The sequence below is a fragment of the Mesocricetus auratus genome, unplaced genomic scaffold (genome assembly GCF_017639785.1).
Source record: "Mesocricetus auratus isolate SY011 unplaced genomic scaffold, BCM_Maur_2.0 Super-Scaffold_100018, whole genome shotgun sequence".
Lineage (NCBI taxonomy): Eukaryota > Metazoa > Chordata > Mammalia > Rodentia > Cricetidae > Mesocricetus > Mesocricetus auratus.
The window spans coordinates 33657818-33685613 of NW_024429199.1; the positions used below are offsets into that span (position 1 = coordinate 33657818).

At 38.9% G+C, this 27796-nt stretch overlaps 1 protein-coding gene and 1 pseudogene across 2 annotated transcripts in view; one reads left to right on the plus strand and one right to left on the minus strand.

Annotated features, from left to right (window-relative positions):
- Positions 1 to 27796, minus strand: part of Epm2a (EPM2A glucan phosphatase, laforin) — a 92052-nt gene that overhangs the window by 22426 nt on the left and 41830 nt on the right. The gene's annotated exons all lie outside the window — the stretch shown is intronic.
- Positions 14787 to 18540, plus strand: LOC101830210 (annotated as a pseudogene).

Consider the following 27796-nt stretch of genomic DNA (forward strand, 5'->3'; position numbering starts at 1 on the left):
CAAAAATGAAACAAAACAAAACAAAAAAAGAGATATATCACCAGAGACTAACATTGCACCATTTTATTCATCTTAAAGGCAAATGTCATGAAGAAATAAGGAAGCAATAATCAGCTGATGACGCATTCAAGTCAATACCACAGCACTTTTACAACTTTCGTAGAGCTGTCGTGAAGACATTTTCAACCGCATTATCTCAAGAACGCGTGTGTTAAATTATTGGTTGAGCTTTGCTCAAAATAACAGTTTTCTCTGCAGACAAATGTGAAAGCTGGGTTTACCCAGAGTATGAAGCAATATAGCCCAACATGTTTCTCCCTTTTACCCTCACTGCCAGAAAACTTAAATTTCACATTTAATAGTAGTAATTACACTGTCTGGAGTCCCTAGTAATTTGTATTCTCCTTGTTCTCCTAGATGATCTATTTCTATCCCAAGTTTTTCTACTATACACAGTTGCTTTCTAAAGTCTTCCGTTATAAATAATTATATGTTTGTAGGTAGGTGAAGAATGGTAGCAAAATCTAAGCCTCTGAAAGACTTGTTCCTTCCCTCTATCAGTTCCTCCCAATAAGACAATGACAGAAAGGTAGAAAGCAGACTTTAGGTGAGCCACAAAGACTCATAGTCACCCATCAGAATCTCTAAGCCTAGGTCAATTTAGTTCTACAGCTACACATGTCAATCCAAAAATCATCCTCAAACAAAACTGATCTGAATATTACAGCCCTCAGTACAGTTCATCTGTGATAAATAAAGCTTCATTCCTTCTTGGAATGTGGTCATATTTTTATTACTATAATCCATGCACAATTAACTACAGTTTTATTTCATGCCATATGGTATTTTTAATTCAAGCTGTTCACACATGTGGACATGTCAGCTTACAAAACTAAATGAGATTCCCAGGTAGTGTTCACACCCTGGGCTGTATTCTAGACTCTCCTGAAGGCGTTGTCATGATTCTGCCAGATCCTCAGTGAAATTGGTCTCCAGGCTGGGGAGCCGGTGCTTAGCATCCTTTATCCTAATCACTCTCAAATGATGCTTATATACCTTGGGGCTTCAGAGTCATGGACATAGAGCCCAGCGGAGGCCAGGAGTGGAGGGAAAAATATGTCACCTTCTCTTTGAGTGCACTGCCTCTCAAGATGTCAAAAATAAAAATAACTCCATCTATTGTGTATTTATCAAACTGAAGTGAAATTGACTATAAAAATAAAACTTAAAGTGAGAGATTAGAGCAATTCTGCATATTTAAAGGGATTTTATCTTTGTGACAATTAACTTAAGAATCGTTTCCATTTCCAGGCCTTCCCAATGGTGATTTCATTTATTTCAAGACCTGTTTATCTGTTACCAGTGAAGGCATGACCTTTCAACAGTCACTTGCCTCTCCTGGGTCCCATGTTTCTAAGGCATGCCAGAGAGGACTGGATTAGTAATACCTTCCAGGCTCTCTTGAACGTATCACATACAGTATCAAGATGGTTTGTGGAGGTGAGAGGGGGCAGCTCACTGGGCATCTAGATCCACTAATTCTGTCTCCTCAGTCTGTGCCTTGATTTCATCATCAGGAGATGGCTTGGATTTAGGGTGCAAAATACTGATTAGGGTTGCAAGTTTAAGTGAAGTTAATTCAGATAAAATAGACTAGTTCTGGATACTTATCAAGCACTATTAAAGCACCATTTCTCATCTGATTATTGATATTACCCCTGAAAGGGGATAAGGTCCTCCATATGATAGTGTTTAGTGAGCCTCTTCAAAATTATATGTGGCCTAATACTGACAATTTCATTATAGGGTTATGGCACTCAGTGATTGGGGAAAAGCTGAATTACATGACTGCTGCCTAAGGTGATACATCTCCCTGTGTCTTTTACTGGAACATAGCCACACTCAGTTATTTACACCTATGTTGTCTATACTACATTTTCTACAACCAGAGCAGATTTGAATAATTGTGATAGAAACCACATGGTTCACACAGCCTAAAGTATATCCTGTTTATTCCTTTAAAAAGAAAATTGTTGATTTCCACCTTTGAGGTATAATATACTAGCAAACCCACAGTTCTACCCAGAACTTAATCATTGAGGCCAAATTTATTTCACAGGTGTGAATTTCCATCTATCCTTAGTTGGCTGTAGGAGAAAAGAAACTATTGTAAGATGTTGGGACATAAAAGGGATTGACTATGGAAGTACCAGACTGTGTCTGATACACGCTAAAAGGACTTGCCTACAGAGGAAGCAGCTCTGTGTGATACATGCTAAGCAAGCTGTGCATGATACATGCTAACGGGGCTTGCCTATGGGGAAGCAGCTGTGTGTGATACACGCAAGGCCAACAGTGGGAAACACAGAGATGCCTCAGATGGGAAAGAGCCAAAAAGCAGTAACACAGAAAGTGGGCCAAAGTTCTCAACTCGGGTTAACAATGCCACTGCACATCGGCCCTGCCAAAAGCTCAGAAGGAATGCAAGTGCCAGCAGATGGGAGGAGTGTTAGGAAATGCTGTCTTCTGGACGTGGCACGGTCAGTGCACTCACAGAGGCAGACATGGAAACATGAAGGAGGGAAGAGGTATTTGGGGGAGTCTAGTGGGAACTGGGGTGTAAATGATCAAGATGTGGGATAGACACATACGAGAATGTCAAAGGATAAATATAAGCTGTTCTTTAAAATGGTCTAGTTTGCTGGGCACTTTCTTTGCAGTGGTTTATATGGACTGCCTCAAAAATATTTTATTCACTTATTAGTAAGTACATGCTCAGAAAAGATGTTTATGTCATGCTATTTGATTCTTACAGCACAGCAGTTATTGCACTAATGAATAAACCAAGGCATGCACTTTTAAGTACATTCTGCCATCTAAGCAGCGGTTAAATTGCAGACAACTCCTTTCTATGAGACTCGGGGTTTCCATGGGGTCTGGTGAAACCGGTCAATCTAGAGTCTGCTGCCAGACTCGTAAGTAGGGAGAAATGTTACATAAGGTTCTGGAGGCCAGGATCTCTCACACTGGAATAAACAATGGTTCATCACAGGATATGCTCTCTATCCATACCAATCTATTGCTCTCAGGAAGTTCAGATCTTGGTGGCAGCGTGGAAAGGCAAGTTGGAGTAAGGAACCTGACAGCATCTTGTGTAGACAGCCCCGTTAGCATGTATCATGCACATCCTGCTTCCTCCGTAGGCAAGCCCCGTTAGCATGTATCATGCACAGCCTGCTTAGCATGTATCACACAGGGCTGCTTCCTCTGTAGGCAAGCCCTTTTAGCGTGCATCAGACACAGCCTGGTACCTCCATAGTCAATCCCTTTTATGTCCCAAGAGAAAGAAGGGGGTGCACTCCATGTGAACAGAAACACGGGAAGCCACTGCGGAGTAAAAACTGCACTGACAGGAAGCAGCAGGTGCAAGCATGTCTCTTGTACTCCACTGCCAATCAGCTTTTCTTAATGTAAATGAGAAGAGATATAATTTAGTGTTTAGAAAATATGCCTAATTTACTACCAAAGCCATACAATTTGTCTTGAAGTAAAGAGTTCTACATCAGCTTTTTAAAAGGACGGTGATTAAGTAGCCTACAATGTACTTCCACTGTTCCTGTCCCTTCATCATTTGTGGCACCCTGATGAAAAGTAATTATGCTTTGGCGAGTTTTCCTCTTAGATGTAATCGGGACCACTTATCTGAGATTCTCAGAAGGGAGCTGCCTTGACGACTCAAAGAGAACACCTGCTTCAATCAATGCCAAGGAAGCTTCTCCTGAGAGCCTGTTTCTCTGCTAGCATTGTGCAACCTGAAATGCGGAGTGATGCATTCATGAATTGCCTCCCTAGCAAGGATTTCCATTTCAAAGAAATCAGGAATTGCATGGTATACTGATTCATATTTGCATAAGGGAAAAAAAAGAATGGTCAGGAATATGAGATAGCAAAAGAGAAAACTCAGATAAACTGATGCCCAACCCTAGTGGCCAAGACAGCCTCAATAACAATCACCCTCAACTACCTGGCAACTCTTAACAAAACCTCATATATTAAGATTCTGATATTTTAAATTACTCGAGAGGGATCAGCAGGAATTGCATATTTCATTGCCTTCAATGAAGAGTCTGTGTGTGAAAATTCTATCCCTCCACTTTTCAATGGCATGAAGAATGAGTGATTGGCATGGTACATGGTCCCAACGCTTTATTAAAACAGTAAACTGTTCCATTTCAGGACTTGTAAAGCACCAAATATACTCTTAAAAGATTATCTGTCCTTTTATAACCTACAGAAAGGCATCAGTATTACATAGCTTCCCCACTAGGTTCCAATGAATACCTAAGAGCACTTTCACAAACAGAACATTTGGCCTCTCTGAGTTTTTGGGCTACACATAAGTAGCCACAGTATCAAGGATCAGAAGCCTGCTTTCAGCAAATATGCTAAAAATCCATCAGTGGATGGAAAATTTTGTTCTCCTTTGCCTATATTTTACCATCTCTTTTTGTTTGCCATTAATGGGAACTTAGTATTCTGATGGAAACTACTAAAGGAAAAGACTGCAACAAATTATTTTGGTTTATTTATCCTTATATCCATGTTCTACCTATTTTAAAAGCATTTATAAAACTAAGTGGAAGTGCTATAAAAAATCCTTTCTTGAAATGTAACATAAACTAAACATGGTCGTGAGCCTACTGCTCAATTATTTTTCTTAACACACTGGATACATCTGTATAGTAACACTCAGATCCCAAAACAGAGCGTTTTTGAGCCTCAGGAAGGCTCCACTCGCAGCTGTTTCTAATATTAAGTGGGTCATGACTACAGCACAGACTGGCTTTGCTTTCTTGGTGAGGAACTTCCATTATATCACTTCATCGGCCAGCACAGACAGAGGCACGGAGACCTGGAGTAAACCGTACAATACCATGCAACTCTGACAGAGCAGGCTCGAGACTAGGTAGTGAGCATCCACAGAACTGCCTTGGCCTCTGAAAGCCTCCCCAAGAGCCAGAAGAAATCATCTGGAAAGACAGACTCTGGCACTTAATTAAGGTAACTTCTGACTGCTTCAAACCTAAGTTTCAACGGGCGCTCTCCTAAAGAGCCTATCTGTAGTATTATCCCCAAACCTATCTAGAGTAAACGTCCTGCATTATCCCCAAACCTATCTAGAGTAAACGTCCTGCATTATCCCCAAACCTATCTAGAGTAAACGTCCTGCATTATCCCCAAACCTATCTAGAGTAAACGTCCTGTATTATTCCCCACCCCACACCTCTAGCAGCTCCCCATCAAGAAGAGAAGATGAAGCACCATAAAGAGAAGCAATGGATGCATTATAACCATGCTTTCAGGTAATTTTTCCTGTTCAGGCCACAGTACCCAAGTGTCATCGCTCTAAGCGAATTAGATTCTCCAGAGAAAAAGAACAGACACATACACACAAGATCAGCAGTGTATCATAAGCTCCGATGTAAGTAGATTTTCCTGGATTGCCCTGATCCTGGACTGCACTAACCACGGAACTCACTGTATGTGTGAACTTGGAGGTGTATTTTTTATTAGTTTTACATTTATTAATGCATAGACTATGGAATCCAAATACTGTCTGAAAGCACAGACACATGGAAAATAATTTTAAGATCAGGTCATCAGGATCCAAATAATAATTTAACATTCTATACTGATGAAAATTTTCCTGAATACAGGTAATACAAAAATTGTTTGGGGTTCTGGAGAGATGGCTCAGTGGTCTTTCAGGGCACTGGAGTTTGTTTTGCTGAGCCTGTATCGGGTGGCATACAACTACCTGTGGCTTCAGCTCCAGGGAATCTGACACCCTCTTCTGGTATTTTCAGGCACTTGCACACATTCTAAGCACACACACTCACACACACACATGCACACACACATGTACCACAAAATGGTGACAATAATAAAATAATTTTTTATTTTTTATAATTTATCTGTGTTTTGATCTGCCACACAGAGTTCAAGAGGAATCCACAGTAGTCAAGGGATGCCTAAGGCTGTTTTATCCTCATGACATTTTACATTTATGACATCTGACCTACACCCCCACAGACTTGTTATTTCTAAAGCACAGGGAGGAAAGAGGAATCTAGTCACTAATACCACTTCCGGGGTAAGTATAATAAAGCAGAAAGGCTTGTACAGAGAATTTGATAAGTGGCTACCAAGTTTTTAGCTAATGTAAACTAGCTAAATGTAAAACCTAATTTATGCTTGAGTCTTAAATCCTACCAAATTTTCTTTTTCTTTTCTTTTTCTTAGAATCTTGGTATTTCCACTAATATTCCCAATTCCAGGGTTCCTGTGTATAAAACTGCCCATCTGGAAAACCGAACAAGTCATTTTCCTGCTATGGATTGTCAGTCCCTTGAGGATAATTTTATTGTGCATCATCATGAATTGTTTCTTTGTTCCCAAGTTCTGTGTTCTCTAATGTGGTTTGGGTGGAAAAGTATGTGTGCATGCATGTTGGCAGAAGTGTGTGCAAAAGAAATTGCCCACACTTGTTGAACTGGCCAACAGTGGAGCAAACTGTTTTAGAAGCAGCAGGAAGCATGCATCCAAACAGCACTGTTTATAACACAATAGCAGCAGAATTGGCTTTCCCAGCAATTGTCTACCGTGACAGTCTACCACACCTGTTTAAGTGCTTCAACATCTATTACTGCACAGTTATGATACCATCCAAGGACCTAGGGAAGTGCAAACTCACTATTAAGCATGTCAAATTTACTCATGTGTAGATTCTGTGAAGAGTAAGGACAATGCAGAATAGCCGTGAGTGACCATGGGGCACGAACTCTCTCCCAAGCATTGAATTCAGTTGCAAAGATTCAAGGCAAACAAGACACAGTCCCTAACTTCAAAAAGCCTCCTCCACAGTGACATCAGCCCCCTAAAATAGTATTTGAGAGGCAGAGGTCACAATCTGTGTTTAAACTTACAAAACAAAATAACTTCATAACAACAGCATAATTGAATATCCAAAGGGCTCAAATTTATGGGTAATTTGGGTTCTTGTATGAGAATGTCGCTTCTCCCGAATGATTTAAAGGACAATATCTTGAAGGACTGGCAAAACAAAACAACAAAACCATCTTTTTGGTTGTTGGTTTTATTAAATTTGTCCTTGCAAGACAAAGTTATAGTGATTTTTAAAAAACAAAAGGGAAAACCCTGTTATTTACCAATTCAAAAAAAACCTTTTCCAATTAATTCATAAAACCAACATTATATCATAAAGCAAGAAAGAAGTTTGGTTCTTAGAACTGACAGTTGCTATATGAAAATCTTCATATGTTTACTCAAAAAAAAAAACAAAAACAGTGTGTGAGCATTGAGCCAGGGCCTGTCTTTGCTGCTAGATTTGAAATGAAAATGTTCAGAGCAAACAGACATCCAGTAACAGGTTCAAGGAGAGAGAATTTAAGCTCAGGGCTTGGTTTGCGAAAGTCTACGGATGATGATAAGGATGAGGCACAGAAACATCAGCAAACTCTCCTGGAAAAAAATCTCAGAGCTCATCAAGTTTTTTTGTAGCAAAAAATATGTGTATTCAGTAAATACAAGTCTTCAGCCCTGCCTATTCATTTTCATTTCTGAAAATTAGTGTTTACTTTTAATCACATTTTATGAGGCAGTAAAATACACAGATGAATCTCTTTAAAAATCAGACAGTACTGGAACTGAATACCCTCACTGGTTAAATAAGGATGGCTAATGGATTTAGATTATTAATTATGAGTTTTCTTGACATTAAAATGAGGGAACTAAATGTTGAAAAAATTAAGGGAATTCATGCAAGGGGTTGTCTGGCTCACTACCTAGTATTTAGTGAACATTCAACAAAATTTTATTTCCTTTCTTACTAATAATGTAGGTATCTTCTACTTTCAAGTATCTTGTGTTTTGTTTTTATGAGCTAAAAAAATATATGCAATAGAAGACTACTTAAAAATTATCATCCTGAGGACTGGAGGTGTGGCTCAGTGGTAGAGCTTTGTCTACTGTGCATAAGACCTTGTGTTCAATACCCCCAAATTGAAAAAAAAATTAACATCTTATATTCCTATTTAAAATAATGTCATCGTGACCAGTGTGACCTCTAGTGATCTAAAGAGATGACACCAATTGGCAAGCTAAGCAATAGTGGAGAAACCACCTTAAATGCCCATTCCTGATAATGAACTTGATGACTATAACCATCCTAGAACCTTCATCCAGTGACTGATGGAAGCAGAGGCAAACACCCACAGTTAAACACTGAACTGAACCCATGGAATGAGGTAACCCAGATTTTAAAAGACCAATATTATATGTTTTCTCTTATATGTCAATGTTAGTATTTAAGCCTTCAATAGGTGTAGGACATCCATATAAGCCACAGAAATAAGTATCAAGTAATGTATTAGTGGGGAGGGTATTGAAGGACCCACCAGGGAATGGAAAAATAGAAGATATAATTATGAAAAGACAGAATAGAAAATGGAGTGGAGGATTAGATGGGAAGGAGGATGGATGAGGAGCAAGGTAGTAGATATCAGGAGAGATACCTAATACTACTGTCCATTTGTCCATTTGCAGGGTCATATGGAGACCTCTGACTGTCTAAAAATATATATTTATATGAAATGATCATAAATGGAATCACCAAGTAATATGGGAGAGAATGTCATAACTAGATATCTTTCATTACTAAGTGAAACCTCCAATGCCAAGAATGGGTTATATTTAGTTGAGTCATTAGTCAAATGGGCCCCATGTAAACCTCCAAACAACCCAGGCTACTGCCAAGGTTATTGGTTGCTCTCCACAAACTGATGGTAAGGCCCGATTGCTGAAGACAGCACTTACATATCTCACTGAACACGAAGAAGTTGAACCAGTGCTTACTGACCAGTTTTCATGGTTCTAGAAGGTACTGCTTACACTACCAAAGAAGAGAGGTAAAATACCAACCCAGCTAAAAACCCTGTAATCTACAATGGTAGCCTGCCTGCAAGACCCATCGGTGCAACCGTGTCACAAAACTTGCAGTGTAACCAACTGCTATCCATTCCGTGAGACAGAACTCGTGTGTGCCACCACTCACTTAGCCAAGAACCTGACGCTAAATAGGCCACAGACCTAGAGGAAACCTAACACTACCTATGGTTCCACTAAGGGACTAAAGCAATACAATGAATCCTAACACATTCTTCCATACTCACAGATCAGTGTCTCGGCTATCATCAGAGAGCCTTCCTTTTGCAGTAGATGAAAACTAACACAAAGACCCACAATGTGCAAAGGCTGAAACATTTTGGAACACTCAGTCCTAAATAAGATGTCTTCATCAAATCCCTCCCCCCTCAGGATCCAGAGAACTATGTGGAAGAGGAAGCAGAAAGACTCTAAAATCCAGATGACTCCAAGGAAACAGCGTCTTCCAGACACATTGGGACTGATACACGTACGAACTCATAGACTGTGGCAACACACATAAGACCTACACATGTTCAAGCCAGATGGAGTCCCAGCACTGAGAAGTGGACACAGGCTCCCACCCCTAAACCAAGAAACTATCTGCAATTTGCAATTGATCCCTACTTGCAGAGGGAGAGTTTGTTTCCTACAATGGAGTCTCGTGGGTTTATTAACCACACTGAAGAGTAGGCCCTATATACAGAAGCAGATGGCAAGAAAAAGAGGAGCAAGGGGGAGAAGGAAAGAGTCAGAACATCACCTTCTGTCTGGGGTGTCTCTTTCACAGGCCCAAAAGTGGCTGCAGTAAACCATCTAAGTCTGGACAGACTGGCGTCCAAATTAACTGAGTCAGAACATGCATGAGTCAGAGGAAAAGTGACAGCATTAATACAGACCATCAAGACGCAAACAGCTTGAAAAGTTGAGTATTTAAGATTCAAGCAGAAATCATATTATAAGATGTCTCTGGGTGGCCATGGTACATGCCTTTAATCCCAGCACTTGGGAGGCAGAGACAGGTGGATCTCTGTGACTTCAAGGCCAGCCTGGGTTATGTAGTGAGTTCCAGAATAGCCAAGGCTACCAAAAAAAAAAGTTGTCATTATACAGAGACATAAGATATGTCAGCCTAGCCTCAGGTTTCTGAGAAAAGCACTTGCCATGCAGGCATGAGGATCTGAGTTTGGCCCCAGAACCCACATTTAAAAAGTCAGGGGCTGTGCTGCTATACAAATTCACAAGGTTGTACCTGTGCTGGGAAGGCAGAGCCAGACATATCTCAAGGATTTATTAGCCTAAGTCAACAATGCCAGATAGTAAGAGACTCTTGAAAAACGAGTTCCACTGAACTTAAGAAACAGCACCTGAGGCTATCCTATGGCTTTCATGAACATGCACACACCTGTCTGTACATAGCTCCACATACATGAACTCTCACATAAGTGTATGCACACATAAAACAGCTAAAGACATTTGAAGACAGTTCAAACATTCTATAACAAAATATAAAAGGACACTAAATGTCTACAAAAAGTTAAAATTTCATCTTTAGAATTCTTTGAAAACTCTACTTAGTAAATATAGTTAACACCATAATGACTTTAACATTGTGCACACTAGTGCATGTGTGTGCATGTATGTGTGTGTGTGTGTGTGTATGTGTGTTGCTGTGTGTGATGATGGGGGGGCCTGAAGTGCATGGAGGCCATGGGGAGTCTTCCTTAGCCAAGTTCAGGGGGCCTGGTTTGGTTCTATGTTGGTTTCCCAGCTGTCAGACTGGGGTCCATAAGCTCCCATTTGCTCAGGTCAGCTGTTTCTGCGGGTTTCTCCAGCGTGATCTTGACTCCTTTGTTTGTCATTCCTCCCTCAATACACTGGATTCCAGGAGTTCAACTTTTTACTTGGTGCTGGAGATGCAAACTCAGGTCCTCCTGCTTGCACAACAAATGTTTTATCAACCCAAGCCACATTCATAGCCCAGCCAATAATGGTTTAAAAATAAAAGGGGGCTGAGATAAATAATGTCATTATCATATGAAAGACTCCCTAATGGCAAGCAATTAATTTAAATAAATAATCAAGCTTAAACAATTGATTAAAATGTCAAAACAATCTGCCATCAAAATAAAATTATATGCAGTTTAAAAATAAAAGTAGATGATTAGAAGGAACGGAGAAAACACCAGCTAATAAGAACAAAAAAAAATGAGATCACTGCCAAAGGGAGGAGTTGTTTGTGCAATACAGTCTTTGAAGTAGTAGTATGCTGACATTTAAAAGATAACCTTTAGTAGAAAAAAAAAGATTATATAGACCCATTCTATATGCCTTCCAATTTATCAGAAAGATGATAATTTATAAAATGGGGGAAAACTTATAAAGTATAATAATAATAAAATAAAAGTTAAATGGTGTAGTTAAACTGGGTTATTTTACAGCACTAAATATCAATAGGTGGTATATACCCACAAAAAATTATTAATAAACATAAAATCACTAGATGATTATAAAGTAAAGCCTTTAAAAATAAAATGCACACTAAAGAGAAAGTAATTTGGAAATGTCCCCCAAAATGGCTGGGAAAACGTCATCTTTTTATTACGTATTTGCTATTAAATTACTGCTTATAAAAATGAATGAAGTTGAGCAGACAGCTGGCTCAGCAGGTAAGAGCATACACTGCCCCTGCAGAGGCCGTGAGTTCAGTTCCCAGCTCACCACTGCGTTTAACTGCAGTCCAGTGAGGCATCCAATGCCACTGACCTTCAAGGGCACCGACATTAGCTTACACAAACATGCATACAAAAGTGCATAATCAAAAATAAATTAAGGCTTAGGATGTTTGCTTGTGAAACTTATCTCACTATATTGCTCAAAATTACCCTACCTTACCAGAATGAGCTTAAAATTTAATACCACACAAGGCTGAATGCAACACAAAAATTATGAAAGAGTTTATGTTACATGAAACTTAAAACTCTTGACCATTCCTTAGCAAAGGTCCTATTTGTTGGAAGAGTAGTGGATTTTGTTGCTGACCTGTTTAAACATTTTACAAAGACAAGGAAAGAACTTCCATAATGAATTCTGGAAGATAAAATAACTTTTAGGCTTGTTTTTATATTTGCTATGATAACAATTAAGCATGTCAATAAAACAAGGCCTTTAAATATAAAAATGCAACCTAAAAAGAAAGTAATTGGACTGTAAAACAAATGACTAGGAAAGTGTTACAATTTTATCACTTTTATTCTGGGCAACAACTTCTCAAATTGTATTGCTATCGTTCCCTCGTTCCCTAATAATAGTACACTATAGCTAACTCGCTTACCCAAATCCTACTGCTAAAGTAAATCAGAGATTCAAACCAGGCAATCTAACTCAGAGCCAGGATTTTGAATAACAACATGAGGAATGAATTAGAAAATAAAATGAAAAAACTCTACTCTGAGCACAGGTACACATATGTGTACAGCACAGGATTCATATGTGCTGACCAGGTACCAGCTATGGCAGTAAAGCCAGACTGACTGGTGGCCATGAATTTTGCGTCTTGTGTCAGTCCTCATGAGAATGGCCTCAGAACATCAGCTAGGCTGGCTGCTAGAAAGTGAATGTGTCAGGACTCCCCAAGGTCACCCCTATGTTTATGGAATGGGTGTTTGAGTCCTCAGAATTCATGTCTTGAAATCATGAACTTCATGGTGGTCATGTTAAGAAATAGAGCCTGAGGGCCATGACAAAAACATAAAAGCGTGAATGGGATTAGTGCCTTTATAAAACAACAAATTGATAAAGTTCCCTTGAAGTTTCCTGTAAAGAGAAGCCTTCCTTGAGAGAAGCCTTCCCGCCAAACTGGTTCCAGAGCCGCATCAGTCCCAAATAAACACACAGGAGGCTATATTAATTATGAAGCTGTTGGCCTTGCTTGTTTCTTACTGGCTAGCTCTGACTTAAGTATTTATCCCATAATTGTTAATCTAAGTATTTCTCTTACCGGAGAAATTTCCGGGCTTCCTACCCCATGGCGTTACATCTCGACTCCCTGTGTTTCTCCTTCCCAGAGTCCTCCTGGACGCCTAGTCCCACCTATCTTGGTTCCCTATTGGCCAACAGTGCTTTATTGACATATATATACACAGTACTTCCCCCATCAGTTTCCTTGGCTGGAAGGTGCTGTGTATGGACGGGAAACTGGGTCCCCACCAGACATCGGATCCATTTGTTCCTTGATCTTAGACCTCTCAGCCTCCAGAACAGAGAAACAAGTTTCTGTTCTCCATAATCTAGACATTTGATGGTACTTCATCAGATCATCCCAAATGAGGGGACAGCAGGTTTCTGTCATTTTTCTCGATCCGCAAATGGGCCTTTGTACCCACAGCTGAGTTCACTGAGTATGTGGAAAGACACAAAATGAAGTTCTCAAGAGGAGAACGGCGCTCTGGAGGAAACAGGTGCAAACATCCAAGCCCTCCCCACACACAATGAACTACCAAAGACCCGCATAACTCTTCGAACAAAGAGCTGGGCCATCGCATGAGAAGTGTCTACCAAGGAGCTTCACTGGAGGCTCTCTGCCTACGGCTTCTACTGGATGCTGAGAGTTGGCCACCCTCCGCCTAGTGCAGACTGCCCCAGAAGAGACACAGGTGTCACACATAACCATGTTCCAGGTGGGAAGGCAGTGCAGTGATTATAAAGCTATTGCTGTGTAAACATGAAGACCTAAGTTCAGATCTCTAGAACCTACATAAATGCCAACCCGACATAGAATGGCAAAGAAAGATGATTCCTGTAATCAGCCTTAGGCTTCCACATATGTGTGCACACATGTGCATGCACAATCGTACACACACACACACACACACACACACACACACTGAAAATAGATAATAAACATCATATTTTGCAATTTTAGGCATAGTGAACTACATCTTAATAGAGAACGTTTTTAGTTTTGCTTTGTTTTTTAATGTCAATTGAGAGAACTCTTGCCAACCATATTTTAGAGTCCAGCAAAGGGCCACACTTTCTTTTAGGTGTCTCTAAAAGCTGTTAGTCTCTGAACTGCTGTAACTTTATTTGAATAGTGAATCAGAAACACTCAACCTCCTGATTCCTCATTTGCCTTTATGACTGAAGACTGATTAACTCTGGGGAAGTTTACAATGATAGGTCTAATTTTCTTGTAATAAAAGTATTACTCTCCACTCCAAACTGTCAGCCGCAGTCCCTGAAAACTATTTTGTTTTAATTACATTGATTTACTTATTTATGTGGGTATGTGTATGCATATATGTGGGTACAGGCATGTCACTAAACACCTGTGGTGGTCACAGGACAAGTTGAAGTTCTCTCCTTCTACCATATGGGTGCTGGGGATAGAACTCAAGTCTTCAGGCTTGGCAGCAAGCACCTTTATCCCCTGAGCCTTGTAGACCACTAAAACTAGTAAGGTTCTTTCTGGAACCCCATTCCTTATTGCCACCAATGCAGGAGCAGGCTCTAGCAGCCTAGAAGACTAAAAGGGAAGAAGTCATTGCACCTGGTAGTGGCTACTGTCTAGCTCTATGGCAATTTGGTTATCATCTCCTCCACTTCACCCTCTTCTACACCATGCAAGGCCTACCAGCGACTTCAAAAGCTTTGGGAACATCCCAGGATGGCAAAAGATACTGAGTCATCAGACTTCACAAATTTCACCACTCAATCTAGATACAGGTGCAACAGTTAGGTGCCCAATACAGCAATGACTGATAATGAAGTTGAATTCAGACATGAACTGTTCACTGATCGGTACAAAGTCTTTTCACCGGAAAATTGAAGTGAGTCACTGCATACCTTCCACATCAGGTAAGCTAAGTGAGGGCAATGAGGCTAAGAAAGCCATTGGGAATGAGACAAAGTCTCTACACTCATTACCAAGACAGACGTCACAGGGTTGTCCACATGGGGGGGGGCGCTGGTCAATAGGATGGCATGATGACTCACATCCTGGCAAACAAGCCACATGCTCTAGTCACATTTGTAATGCTCTTAACCATGCCCCAAGCCAGTCCTTCTTTTATGCCTTACTATTAGAATTTATGTACTGTGTTGGAAGTCTCAAAAAATCTCAAATTTAAGATCTTCAAAGATTCCCTAGATGGCACTGAAGTGTGGGATTTTCCCAATCTTGTGGGTAAAAATGGGCATACTTGGACATTGTATTGTTTAAGGTAAAATATCCATGTGGCTCTTACATTTGAGAACTTAGGGTTTAGAAAAGCTAAATTTTTTCAAGCCCACTAGTTAGGTGGGGTTCATTTTAGAGAATTTCACCAAGTTCAGAATCTGCTAGATAGCTGAAGAGAAAAGACAACAAACCAACCAACGGGATGGCCATTTTCCTCTGGGGGAGGCTGTTCCCTCTGATCCTTTCTCTAGGAATTATTCTCACTTTCCATGATTTATTTAGCTTCTCTTCCTGGGCTCTGCTTGTTTTTTGATGATATTCTCTGTGTTACCTTTCCAAATCTAGCCTCTCATAATGACTTCATCCCTAATACCGAATCTGACTTCAGTACTTGTGTGGCATTTCACTGGCACCCTGTTCAGTCAGTTGGGGTCTGAGGCTACTACCATGGTGCAGACCTGCTTTAGAGCTTTAGGAACACAGTCTTTTGTTTAAAATCTTCAAGTCATTTTGAGGGCCAATTCCATGTTTTAATCAGAACACTATCATTTTTATCTTAAAATGGTAGATTTACAGCCTTTGTCCCCAGGGACTGCTGTACTTAGATATAGCAGGTGCTCATGTAATACATCTCTTTGGACTGACCTTCAACCTTGTCCTATGATGATAAAACTGATTCCCATCAGCTTAGCATATAACACTATATTTTTTCATAAGGGTCTGGAATAAAAATTCATTTCCTGGATTTTTTTCTATGGACACTAACTACTTGTATGGTGTCTGTGTTTACTATTTTAGCCCTGCTCTCCCCCCAAAAAATCCATTTGCATTAGCAAGAAGCCAGCCCAAGAAAAATATCTTAAATATGCTAAAAAACGATTTTTGTGAATAAGACAAAATACTTGAAACCAAAGTTGAGTAGTAAATTCTGTCTGCATCTGCCCAAGCATACAGCAGCATTTCACCTTCTCTTTATTTTGTATTTTAATTATAGATATGTTCCATTAAATGACTGACCTGTTCTGCACTCTATAGCATTTTTTAAATTCATGGCCTTCTTATTTTTAATGAGGATATGCAGTTTGGATTCCCCATTTCTAACACAATAGACGGCTTTTGCTCCTAAGCTCATTTCTCCTCATTGCCATTATTCTCTGCACCATTTCCAGTCAGAGAGTCTGCTGATTTCATTCACCTCTAAGAACCAAAACCCTGACAGATGCCCTTCTTATTCTTTTCATTTAAGATGTAAACAAAAGGTCTTATTTTGGTCTTATTTCATAATAGTGTAGCTCATTGAATTTCAGATGAACATTGTGCTGTGTTCATTAAAATTCAATTCATAATTAAGCAATAAAAAATCTATTCTAGGATGACATACTCCTTATTGGGCTATTTTGTAAATTAAATATATAGAAAATTCTATTTTGCCTTTGTTGTTCAAATAATAGAAAATGGCAATGGCTTTTTACTTTCAAACACTAAATTAGTTTTTGTGTGTAATTGAATTAATGTCAATTGAGTTTTTAACATTTATTTCATCTATATAAATTTATGGGGTACAGTGTGATAATTTCATGTTACACATTTACAGCATAATGAGGAGAGTTAGTTAATATTTCCATCTTTTATGTTTTTTAAATCTATTAACATATAAAATGCCTCTTTATGAATCACACTGTGATATTTGTATACATTTATACAATATGCACTAATATAAAGTAACAGTAATTAACGTCTGTTTTCTACTTTGTGTTTGGAGCCTTTGAATGTCTCCCCATCATTCATTAGAATGGACTGAACCATTGGAACTTACTCCTTATGTCAATGTTTATTTTGGGCCACTTGGCCTCCCATATACTTCCTGACTGCCAGCAATCTCTTTTATACAGTCCAGTTGCTCTTCTTAAACATCTCATTGTAAGGAGAAACACACAAAATTTATCTTTCTGCACTTATCTTATTTCACTTAGTATCATCTCCTCTGATACAGCTCCATCTGTTTTGTTGAAAATGATAAGATACCATCTTTTGTGGCTAAATAATTCTCCTGTGAGAAAATATATTTCAAGTATGACTTAAACACACCACCTGAGCATCACAACATCCTAAGTGATTATCTCAATAGAAATACAATAGCGCTCGTTCATCTTGCCAGTGGACTTGAGATGATTTTTTAAATCTCTGTATTGGTTATCTTTCTCATGGGTAGCACACATGTAACATATGGAGGGACTTGTTTTGGCTCACAGTTTAAGGGTAAGAGTACAGTCCCTCATTATGGCAAAGGCACAGTAGCAGGATTATGAAGCAGCTGTTCACATTTTACACAGAGTCAGGAAACAGAGAAAGACGAATGTCTATGCTTGCTTGATTTCTCTTTTCTATGCTCTTGAACCCCAGCCCATGTGATGGCGCCACCTACACTTAGGTCAACCCAACTTGAAACTTCCCTACATATACTTCTGGAAGGTTACTTACTTTCTAGGTTATTCCATGACCAGTCAAGTTAGCAGTTAAGATTAACCATCACAGGCTCCATTTTCTACTATGCTTAGTAACACTTCTCTTAACTTGCTTTCCCAGACAACTTGTTAGATTGTGAATTTGAATAAGCTTAAAAACTACCAACCTAGAGACTGTAACTAACTCAAACAGTTCCAAGGGAGATGTGGCAGATCCAAGAACATTAATATTAGAAATTACTTAGAAGCTGTTATTATGTCCTACACACACACACACACACACACACACACACACACACACACACACACACACACACACATAAATCTTCCTAAGACTGACATTGGATTGATGTATGGTATCCAAAATAATTATCCAAGCAATCTTTCTACATGCAACAAGATAGACTTTATACAACACTGAGAAGATGGGGTGAAATGGAAGAATTCATATAAAATATTGTATAAACCATATACTCTGATGTATGGAGCAAAGTCTGATTCTCAATAATGTATTAAATTTTATTTTTTAACAATAAAAGTCTAAGCTTCCTGTCGCGGCCGCCATCGGAGAGGCGCAGCCATGGCCCTGTGCGGGTATACCCCATGGCCATGGGCCTTAACAAGGGCCACAAGGTGACAAAGAACGTCAGCCAGCCGAGGCACAGCCGGCGGCGCGGACGCATCACGAAGCACACCAAGTTCGTGCGGGACATGATCCGGGAGGTGTGCGGCTTCGCGCCCTAAGAGCGGCGCGCCATGGAGTTGCTCAAGATGTCCAAGAACAAGCGTGCGCTCAAGTTCATCAAGAAGCGGGTGGGCACGCACATCCGCGCCAAGAGGAAGCAGGAGGAGCTGACGGCCATGCGGAAGGTGGCGGCCAAGAAGGACTGACCCCTGTCCCCCAATAAACGTTGTGCGGGCAGAAAAAAAAAACAATAAAAGTCTAAGACATAATTTTGATAGCATTATACTTACCTACAAAGTCTTTTTTCTATTCTTCAATATTATAATTACTAAAAATACTTTGTTAGGATGCGAAAATGAGAATGTGAGGTAAATTAAACTTTTATGAAGTTCCTTATTTCATAAAATTTTAATTAACACGAAATCTCCATTTTTTAAAAAAAATTGCTCCTGGCTATTAAATATTAAATGTATTTTTGAAAGCAAAGTCACATTAAAATGTAGTAAGATTTAAGCAGGACTTCAAGTCCTTGATGTGTTTTGGGCCACTTAAAGAAAATAAGGTAAAAACAATTTCACAGAGACATAAAAAGTAACTTAGCTACATTAATATTTTCATAGAAATGTATATTTCATGTGTCTCTACCTTGAGATCATTAGCTTATGAGACAGAACAGGTACCTTTCATACCTAACTTTTGAGGAAAAGTAGGCACTCAAAAATTATCCAAACACCGAATGGATAAGATGAAAATGGTCCCCAGTCACCTAATTACCATAACAAGACCAGCAAGTACAAAATATTTTAAATAAAGCTGTGTTCAGATGTGAAGCTCAAGCCCATACTGTCTTAATAATAAAGAATCGATAAGATAAGATAAGAATGGGGGTGTGTTTTAGCTTCCTTTCTGATGCTGGGATAAAACAGTCTGAACAAAAGCAACTCAGGGGAGGAAAGGATGGGGCTGGCTTCTCCCTTCAGATCACAGTTCATCAACGGGGGAAATCAGAGCAGGAATTCAAGAAGAAACTTGAAGCAGAGACCATGCTCTCTGGCTGCCTTGCAGGCTCATCCTGAGCCCAAGGCAGAGCACCCTCCAGTGAAACGGCCTCCTACCTCAGTTACCCATGGAGATAACCCTCCACAGGACATCTGACCCAGGCAGTCCCTTAACAGAGATTCCCTTCTCAGACGACTCTAGGAGCTAGGGTCTAGGCTGTGCTAAGTTGACAGACAGTTAATATAGAACATGATAGTGAAGGAAGTCAGGAGAAGAGCAGAGGAGGACAAGAGAGATGAGAGATGGCATCACTGTGGAAGGAGAGAAAACAAAGGATGAGTATGGGCGAGAGAGACTGTAGCCAGGAAGTAGAGAAAATGGTGGAGAAATGGAAATGAATGGGGGGTATAGAATAGGCACAAGGGTGACAGAAAACAGTGCCACCTTCCTATGTAAAGTTTTACAAGTACAGACCCGCATCCTGAAGTCCGCCAGCTGTTCAAACTCATCGTTGAGATGTGAACCAACTAGTTAATCATCGCTCACAATTCGGAGGGTGCTTCTATTTCTTTCTTCTATATGACTTGAATAAAGAACCCCGAAATATCCCTCTGGTGCTATTCACTTAGGTGAGGGGAATTCTACCACTTAGCTCTCTTCTTACCTAATGCAAGGGAATCTTTACATACAGCAAAAAGCACCTTTGCTGCCATCTAAACGTGACAATATTGTTAAATTGAAGCATCTACAATTTCTAACACAAAATATGTGTGCTATATAATCAAAATTATGTTTTAAAATTAAGATCCCTCTTTTTTAAAATGGGGAATAATAATGGACAAACTCACAAAGGGGCATTTTGGAAGCCCATGTTCAGATGTCCAAGTGCGCTGCTGCACCCCAGTGCACAATCTTCAATTTTGTGATACCACTGTATCCTTCCATCTATTACTTCATCATTAATTATCAGCGTTTGACTTGATTTCACTGGATTAGCCGCTCACCAACTGTCAACGGCCATTGTTCAGCCTGAGGACCACGGATGAGTGCACGTGAACCCTGCTGTCAGTCAGGGTGCTTTCCTCACATCCACAGCATCCCTGCCTGCGTTTTCTTAAGAGGAAATGGAATGATAAGACGTCCTTGTTGTGACTGAGTAAGTCACTTGCTATAAATAGAATCTCTATGTCAGTTGTTTGTGTCTATATTGTGATTCAATGAGAAGCTGCTAGAAGATGTTATGGAACAAGAAAATGGAAGCTCCCCTTCCTGAGAATTGAAGGGTGAAGAGGCAGAAAGAGGCAGATCTAGGAGGGGGCTCTTCACTGCTCAGCAGCTGTACTCACCTAGGGAAGGTTCAGGGAAGTCGCAGTTCTTCTTAGCCTATGTCCTGGGAGAACAATAAACTCTCTCTCTCTCTCTCTCTCTCTCTCTCTCTCTCTCTCTCTCTCTCTCTCTCTCTCTCTCTCTCTCTCTCTTTCTCTCTCTCTCTGTGTCTCTCCCTGTCTCTCTATCTCTATCTCTATCTCTCTTCTCTCCCCCCTCTCTCTACACACACACACACAGAGAGAAAGAGAGAGACAGAGAGACTATGTGTGTGTCTCAAGGGTTATAAATATTAATATAGTTTAACTTCCCAACGCAGTCTTATACAACATCTGATCAGGACCTTATACTTTCAGTCTGGATTGCAGGGCCCTGCCCCAACTCCTCTGTTTCATATCTATGTATTTAGGCAGAAAACAATACTTATTATGCAATTGAGACTCCATATAAATAGATACTGTGTGTGTGCATGTGTGTGTAAGTGCATACATGTATCTGTGTAACTATAAGCACAATATTCATATTTTCAGTGATATTCATACCTGTTGATCAATTAAGCTAATATTTTCATCATGATTGATTGACTTATCAAGAACAAGAAGTCACCAGGGTGGTGGTGGTGCACACCATTAATCCCAGCGCTTGGGAGGCAGAGGCAGGCAGATCTCTGTGAAGCCAGCCTGCTCTACAAAACCACACAGAGAAGAAACCCTGTCTCGAAATATTTTTTTTAAAAAGAAGTCTATATGACATTTAAAGAGAAAAACTTTAGAGCTTGAGAAACAAGGATGAGGAAATATTTTATAACATCAAAACACAAAAATAAAGAGCTATCTTTTCAAAATTAATTAATTATCAATGAACTAAAAAGTCACAAGGCTTTTGTGATACCTAAATGGCTGAGGACAAGCCTTTCTCTCATGAAAGAAGAAATGCAAGCATGTTTGCTGTCTTTTATTCAGCTTTTCCATTAATTTGACAATCCTTCCACACTGTTCACCCAGGGAAGACCGTAATCAAGAAATCAGTTACTTTAAATCAATTTAAATGGTTATTTTCAATAACTGACAAAGTAATTTAAACACTTCAATCCTCTAAAAACAAAATCATAACAGTCTTTGACTTGTACTTTCCTAACATAAACAGATTGTCTGGCTTTCTGAAGTGAACCTGCCATAATCAATACAACACATTTAATTCTGTCCTGTTTCTTGTTTTTTTTGGGGTTTTTTTGTTTTTTTTAAGGATATAAAACTCCTACCTTACAATACTGTTATAGCATGTCACTTAGATTTCTGTATGATATATCTGGAGTTACACAAGAAACTCTAGAACACAGACTATCTCAACTTGTCAAAAATATTTACTCTGCCTTCTACATTCTTTTAATCTGAGAGAATAACTTTTCCTTGGTTGTCATAGACACTGATAATGGAATTGGGAAAATCTTGTAAAACTTAAAATTCAGGAGTCATTTCATTTACATTCCATTAGTTGTTTGGTCTAGATATCTCATTTTCACCTAAAACTATCCGCACTCCCTTCTCTTCTCTTCTCTCCTCTCCTCTCCTCTCCTCTTCTCACTAAAACTTTGCTTCATATTTCACTGAGAAAGTAGTAAGTAATCAAAGCATGAACTTCTACATGCTCTCACCACTACAGCAACCTATTGCATCCAAGTCCAAACTCTGAATCCTCCTCCCATGATCATGGAGGAGCTCTCTGTTCTCCTGGAACCTATTCCGTTCTCTGTTGCTGCAGAATAATTTCACATTGATTTCTTGTCTGCTTTCCTCAGTTGATCACATTTTTCCCATCCTATGGGATCATTTTCATTAGCATCAAGCTATTCTGCCATTTTCTCTTACTGCACATACCCTGCTCGCTCTTTTGTGGTAAAGTTCATAGGTGGCAGGAACATTGCCATACTTTACCCACATAAAGGCTCATGAATCTCATTTCCTTGATTCTTTATAACAGAATCTTCCACTCACTGTTTTTCTTATAGCTATAGCCTCAGATCTGACAGTCACACACTCTCATTCAATCTCCTTTCATTCACCACTGATGGACACATTTGGAGACAATACAAAATCATCATTTAAATGCCAATTCTGTGGATAATGTACAAGACAGCACCCAAACCAGCTGCCTCTTTTATAACTGCACTGTGGCTGTGACGGCTCTATCAGCAAAAACTAACATCTTCACATACTTGAGTCGACGGGTGACTCCAATTTGGGGCCTTTCATCATTGATATGTTTCCTTTCACATGATATTGTAAATAAATCATCCCAGGATAACTACATTTGTAATGTGAAACATTTTTACTTAAATGTTTTACACAAAATATAGCTGTGAATGTAGAAGAAAAGGACACCTGTCAATAAATGGCCACATGAAATATGAACAGCACCGTGTGCGAATAGGAAAAGGGACCCTCAAAGGAATCCCACACACCAGTCAAAACTCAGTAGAAATTCTTCCTACTCGGAAGAAGCATGCCACTTCCCCCTTCTTCAACTATAGACAACTGGAGTCTCATTTTAAGATTTAAAGAATCTCAAATCATTTACCCAGATGTAAACACCAATTGGAACTGGTCGTCCTCCTTTGACCAACAATATTTTGCATTTGAACTACAGAAGAAGGGCAATGCAATCTGTTAGAGATACATAAAGTATCTTGTGACTCGTTTTTATTTATTCCAAAAGGAAGATTCTCACAATAATATAAGAATATTATTATGTAGGAATCATTTGCATACTCACTAAAGGCAACAGTGTGCTGGTTATAAGACGTGCATTTGTAACCCTGGCTTCTATGGATTTGAACTAAGTATGTGCCTAGGCCACACACGGGAGCGTGAGGAAAGTATCATTTGGAGATGGAGCATTTAGTCCCTGGACCCGAAACCAGAAAAGCTAACATGACGTAGTCATTTTAGGTGAAGATAACATGTTGACAAAGTGTCACCAAAACTAGGCCTTCTCTCTTATGTCATTAACCATAGTCCATTTCTAGAACTGCCATTAGCAGTCACTTAGTTCCACATCTTGCTTTGCAAATTGAAAAACTAATGCTTGAAGAGCTATTACAAGGATTGTCCCAAGATTACCCAGGAGAAAATAAAAAAAAAAAAACTGAGAGAAGATTGAAAGTTGATCCTTTATTCTTCAAAAGTAATTAATCTCATCATTTAAAAAAAAACATGCCAAATCAAACAGAATTTTAAAGTATACAAAGTCCCTGTGCTGTGTTGTTTAAAATAACTGTTTTAAAAATAACCATACATTTTTTTTTGTTTTATAAAGCTAAGGCCTATAAAGTATAAGCAGGCTTTTACAATACATTTTCTAAATTGTAACATGTCAAGAGTCTAAAGTGTTATGTTCATTAAGTCTAATTTATGTCTCTTGAAGTGTGTTCAATTGGCACTAAACCTTTTCAAGAAACAAAAATTATAGCCCTTTACCACTAATGTTTCATTAAATTAGTTGTCTGTGTCTTGAATGCAAATCTGTTCTTTTGCATGAAAAAAAGTTCTATTTAAGAGGGAGGTGTAGTTTCTCATGTATAGCCAGAACATGGAAATATAATGCTGATAATTAAAAATCTCTGACTACTGACTATTGGGAGGGGCCAGGATGCTATTTTCTAAGGAAAATGTCTGCCCCATGCCTTGTTTCTCAATGTTACTGGAACATTCCAATTTTATACTTGTTATCCAAACTAAGTAGTAAATATTCCTCTTTTGCTTTCCTTAGTAACTTGGCTGTACAAAACTATTTGGTCATTTGAATTCTGCTATCATTCCTTTGTTTATCCACAATGGCTACTGTACTTAACTTGACCTGTCTTCCTCAGATGTCCTATTGGGAAAAAAACAGCCCACCCTCTATATTCCAGTTTACATTCTTCCTCATAAAGATTTCTTGAACTAAAATTGGTACTTCTCACTAAATTGCATATAAAACTTCATTGCAATAATAATCTCTCTGTATTATAGATGTGTATACATCTGTCTTCTTCTAGGATATTATAAGTCCATTGAGAGCAAAGGCCTCTAATAGAATGGCATTAAACATTGGCTATGTCATAGCTCTTCTGAATGAACAAACTTTTCCATACACTCTATGACATATCATTTAATTGTTATGTATTTGTATTCTTGGAAGACTAATCATAATCATGTAATAGATCCTGACAACTCATTTTGATATAATTTACCCTAATCATAAAGGAATTCCAGGCATAATTCTCTTCCCATATTCAAACTAGTCTGTGTTTATATCTTCTTAAAGAAATTTTAATGTCTAGATTATTAATATGCTCAAGCATATTACTTATCATGAGTAGATCTACTTCAAAAGCTAAGATGAACATGACAAACGTATCAATTGAGTGTTTTCAAATTAATAAGGAAATATATAAATAGATTTTCATTTAAACTAAATGCACATTTATCTTGACCAGTTTAAAATAAAGGTATATGGTAGTTGGAATATCCAATGCGAATTAAACTAAAATATTTAACATATGTGAAAATATCCTTCATTCATTCAAAACTGCTGCCTCTTTGGAGAAGTTACAGTGGTTTTCAAAAACTGTGTGCACAATAACCACACGGAGACGATGCGAATGAAAGTCCTGGAACTTGGAGGAATAGAGACATATACACACAGTTACATGTGGAAATACAGTGTTGATAGTCAAGTACGTATGTGCTTGCTTTCACATTTTAACTACTCTGTCTCTGTGTGTATCTAGACATGCACACGCATGCACGGTGCACACGTAGTAGCCATTGCAACCCACATGGAAAGGTCAGAAGTTGCAGGATCCAGTCCTTTCTTTACACATACAGATCTTGGGAATTAAACACGAGTTGTCAGTCTTGGTAGGAGATGTCTTCACCCAAAGAGCCATCTCCTAAGACCCACATTTGAAACAAAAAAAACAATCACATCCAATATTCCACTTGGTTTGGTCATGACACTTAACAATGAAAAACACTAGAGGTTAATACAAACTATAAATGCATGTTAGTGTTATGATATGCAACAAAAGACTAAGTTACCAAAGAATTCAGGCAGATAGATTTGACTGTAAAACCAAGTTGCTTTAAGGAAAGTAAATTCTGCCTTTCTTCTACGGTTGAGTACATGAGCCATCATCCCTTCCCACCTTCAATACTGCCTTGTTTCTATGTGTGGAGCTGAAGAACTGCAATGATCTCAGAAGACCAAAGACTCAAAGAGTAAGAGACACAGTTGGCTGGAGAGAAAAAATAAAACCTGTTCATGTCAGGCATTCAGCCGACATGCTCACAGAAACCAATAATTATAGAAGAAGCTCATATCAGCCACATGTGATAACCAACCTGGTTTTTCGTGTAATAAATGGGAGCAAGTAAGAATCACTGGCTATTTTGAAACTATAAGAGAGAAATATTCAAATAAAAAAATAAGAGTGAATTGGGGAAGGAAACAAGATCATCTAGGTAGAAGAACTTTAGAGTATAAGTGTTGTAAGAGAGATTCATGAATAAATCTATTCATAAACTAGAACAAACAAAAATCATTGTAAGATTAAAATTCCAAGAGTTAAGAAAGAATTATTTTGTATTTTATTTTGGAAAAAAACACTGAGAAAGTCTCCAAAATATAAAGTGATAAAAGCAACAGGTGAAGAATGTAGAACTTAAGAATGGATGTGAATCCAACAGGTCCAACATGCACCTATGAAGAATCTTCGGGGACAGTCACCAAAGGCAGTGAGGGTGATAAGGTAATCACGTCATAGAAGGAAGTCTCTCAAGTTGAGGACATGGCTCTTTGGAGGGTCTAGGGAGTTTTGTTCAGGACAAATGAGAGACAACCCACAAGCACATCCTCACCAGGGCTTAGAATAGCTCAGGCAGAGCTGCTTCTCACCCTGGCTATGTTGCCTGCTATCCTGATGTCTACATTGTATGGACACAATGGTTCATATTTTCATTTCATCTGTTTTTCCTTTACTTCACTCATTTGCTCCATTATCTCACTAGACTCATGACTCTCAATGTCATTGCCATCGTGGAAACTCCCAGGCACATATGACCTTTCAAATTCTCCTGCAAGCTTCTGTGCACCAGAAGGCTATCTGCTCTGTCACTTAAGTAGCCTTTCAAATATGCTTACATTCATGATTCATGTGTAACCTCTGTCCTTCTCACACCATGCATTCAGTCCAGCAAGACTAACATAAAACATGAATGGGAGACAGTATGTTTGAAAAGAATAGCAATATTCTCATGTTTTGAACAATTTACAGGCATTGCTTATTTCCTTTATCTCAAGAGATCTTATCCAAAGCAATACATTTATGGCGAACACATTAAAAGAGGCTGGAGAGACAGTTCAGTGTTTAAGAGAAATGGCTGCTCTTCCAGTAGACCCAAGTTTTATTCCCAGCACCCACATGGCAGCTCACAACTGTCCATTACTCCAGTCCAGGAGATGCAATTCTCTCTTCTGGCCTCCTCGGGCACGGGGAACACATTTAGTACACATGTATACATGCAATCTAAACACCCATGCACATAAAGTATAACTTGAAAAAATTTTTAAAGCGCACTGATGCCTCTTGGCTATTGGTATAAGCATTGCATGTTCAACCGTAAATAATATATAATATTTGAAGATTGGTTTTACATTTTAAGCAATGAAAATATGAAAGACATATTTACTATATTAAACATAGTTTCCATATATCTCAAATGACAGTTACTGACAGGAAACAGATTTGGAAAAAAAATAAAGGCACCAAATATCTAAAGTAGGAAATGACAAGGCATAGCCAAAAACTGATAGAACATAGAACACAACTTTTATGAAGGTAAGAAACAGAATGTTTTAAATTTGTATGATAGGGATTAAAGTAGGGAACAGAAACAAATGAGGGTTAAAATCCACACTTGTGATTGAGGAAAATAAATACACTAACAAACAAAGGATACTCATTGTATTTAAAAATCCACAGGAACCAGCCATAGAGCGGTTTAACATCATCACTTCTGATGAGTGACAATGAGGGAAAATGTAGTGAGTCTTTCACTTACCATCCTCTTTGATGGCTGCATTTTTGTTATGACA